Source organism: Cebus imitator, unplaced genomic scaffold (genome assembly GCF_001604975.1).
Source record: "Cebus imitator isolate Cc_AM_T3 unplaced genomic scaffold, Cebus_imitator-1.0 Scaffold20, whole genome shotgun sequence".
NCBI lineage: Eukaryota > Metazoa > Chordata > Mammalia > Primates > Cebidae > Cebus > Cebus imitator.
In genome coordinates this window covers 7,101,052-7,104,016 of record NW_016107335.1, presented here as the reverse complement: position 1 = coordinate 7,104,016, position 2,965 = coordinate 7,101,052, and the positions used below count along the sequence as shown (strand labels likewise).

Below are 2,965 nucleotides of genomic sequence, written 5' to 3'. Positions count from 1 at the left end.
TGACAGGGTTTATCACTTTGTTGATTTAGATAAAGTTCTCCTTGGCATTTTAGTGTGTAAGTCCATCAGAGCATGACTATAACTATCTCAAAAGCATATGTCGTTGGCTGGGCGCAGTGGCTCACACCTGTAACCCCAGCACTTTTGGAGGCCGAGGCGGGCAGATCCCTTGAGACCAGGAATTTTAGACCGGCCTGGACAACATGGCGAAATCCCATCTCTACTAAAAACACAAAAATTAGCTGAGTGTGGTGGCAGATGTCTGTCATCCCAGCTACTTGGGAGGTAGAGGTTGCAGTGAGCCAAGATCACACAACTACACTCCAGCCTGGTGACACAGGAGACTCTCTCAAAAAAAAAATAAAAAAGCATGTATTGTGTACTGTTATGCTCTCTCCCCAAATCTGGGCATTTTGTTCTGATAGGAGTCTGTCCTTGCAGGCGTTATCAAGCTGCCTTCTTAGCCATAAACATCTAATGACCGTGGGTCATGACCGACAAGGAATGTGCCTTTCTAGTTTTAAGATGAAGTTGATTTTTAGAATGATGCCCTCCTGGCCCCCCGATGCTCCTGCTTCCCTAACAATCTCCAACTCCTCTCCTCCCTCACTGCCAGCTGATAACCTTTGGTCCTATTTCTCTGACAAAAGGGACAACCAGAAAGAACTCTTCTGAAAAACCCCGTCTTCTTTCGCTGGATGCCGCCCCCTCACCTCCGTTGATGAAATCATTCCTGCGCTTCCCTGCCCCATCCGCCCTTCTTTCTCTAAGGCACTGCTGCTTCATCTTGGCTGCATGTCACAACCATCAGGGGAGTTTTAACTATACAGATGGAGGCCCTGTCTGCAAAGATGCTGACTTCATTACCACCCAGGCTTGGGAGACTTGAAGCTTCGCACGTGGTTCCAATGTGCAGCCCCCGCCGGGAGGACCCCTCCTGCATCCTTCTTAGCAGTCTTGGTGCTCCATGCTTTCTTCTCCCACCCCGGACAATTCCACCCTGGCCCCCATGCACCTCCAGGTGCTGCCCCTTTCTCTGTCCCCTTTACAACAGCACCCCTACAAAGCACCGTTGAGCCTTATCGGCCCTCAGGGTTTTTTCCTGATTTTTTTTTTTTTTTTTTTTGACAGGGTCTTGCTCTGTCCCCCCGGTAGGGGTGCAATGGCGCAATCTTAGCTCAATGCAGCCTCCATCTCCTGGGTTCAAGTGATTCTCCTGCCTCAGCCTCCAGAGTAGTTGGGATGACAGGTGCCCCCCCCCCCGCCCGCTAATTTTTTTTTTTTTGTATTTTTAGGAGAGACAGGGTTTCCCCATGTTGGCCAGTCTGCCAGGCTGGTCTTGAACTCCTGACCTCAGGTGATCTGCCTGCCTTCGCCTCCCTGGGATTACAGGTGTGAGCCACTGAGCCCGGCCTCCTGATTTTTCTCTAGCCTTTCTCCGATGGGACTTTCTTGTCAACGCTCCACTGGAAGGCTCTGACCATCTTATCACTAAATGCTGGCTGGTCCTGGGCCCTCATCCTGCTCACCTCCCAGCAGCGCCAAGGGGGTGGTCTCTCCCTCTTCCTTGACACCCTTTCCGCCCCCTGCTTCCTGACATGGCACTTCTCCATCACTGGCCCGAGTGCTTGTTCCTCCTGACAAAGCCACCGGTGATGGTGGCTCCAGGGTCCATCCTGGGACCTCTTGTCACTCCCTGGTGCACTCATCCCATCTCGTGGCTTCACAGATCGACTCGTCAGTGACAACTCCCCAGGGTTCATGGACTAGAGGACTCCGTGGACCCCAGACCCGTTATCTCCCTTGGGTGTCTCATAAACATCCCGGACTGGAACCCTGGTCTGGCCCCACAGCCGCAGCTGTTCTTCCCCTCCATTTCCCCTCCTGAGTGACCTCACCAGCCTTTCGGTGACTCAGGCCTCGGCAGAATCGCCCTGGTGCGTTCTTTCCTCAAACGTGCTTCATTCCTTCTTCATGCCTGCTTCCAATCCATTACCAAATTCAGGGGGTCCTACTGTCAAAGCACAGCCAAGGCCATTTGTCACCACCCCATCTGTGCCAGCCTGGTCCAAACTGGATCATCTGTCAGGTGGCAACAGGTTTCTGCTTCCACCCCCGCCCCTGCTGTGATCTATTCTCAAAGCAACAGCGTGATCTTCTGCTGGAAACCCTCCGTAGCCCTGCTTCTCACTCACGCAAAAGCCGGTGTCCCCGCAACGCCCCACGAGGCCTTTAGGATCTGCCCTCCTTTCCTCTCTGACCTCGTCTCCCCCAACTCATCCCCTCCTTCCCTCCACTCCAGAAGCTGTCACTCCAACATGCCAGGCGCCTTCCTACCCCGGGGCCTTTGCACTGGCCTGTCTGCCTGGAAAGTCCTTTTTTCTAGCACTCAGATGGTTCCCCTTCTCCCTCCCCTGCGGTTCTCCACTCACAGGTCTCCTCTGTGAGTCATTCCTGGACCCCTCTTTAAAATGGAAATCGCAGTGCTCCCTGTGGCCCCACATATACTACAATTGGAACAATACAGAGAAGATTAGCACAGCCTCTATGCAAGGAGGACACGCAGATTCGTGATGTTCAGAAAATAGATACATAAATGATGGAAACCCCCTTTCCTGACACTCCCCACCTCGTCTTTGCTTATTTTCTCCTTGGCACATGTCACCTTCTAACGCATTACCTACCTTACTTTTATGCCGTGTTTGCTGACTTCTCCACACAAGGTCTTAAGCCCCACAAGGACAGAGACGTTTGTCTGTTTTGTCCAGGCTCCAAAATCCAGTACAGTTGCCTGGCACTTAGTAGGGGGTCAATTGATGTCGAATGAATGATTGAATGAATGAATGAGGCTCAGGCCAAGAGCTGCGGGCATTGTGGAGGAAGCTGGAAGTCGTGTGTTTCACGCTGAGAGTGCTTCACCATGGAGACTTGAGCTGAGCCTTGAAGGACGGGTAAGGTTCAGTAA

General features: G+C 52.3%; 1 pseudogene; it reads left to right on the top strand.

Moving 5' to 3' along the window:
- The first annotated feature begins 2,492 nt into the window (after nt 1–2,492).
- Nucleotides 2,493–2,590, top strand: LOC119469977 (annotated as a pseudogene).
- Nucleotides 2,591–2,965: the final 375 nt, after the last annotated feature.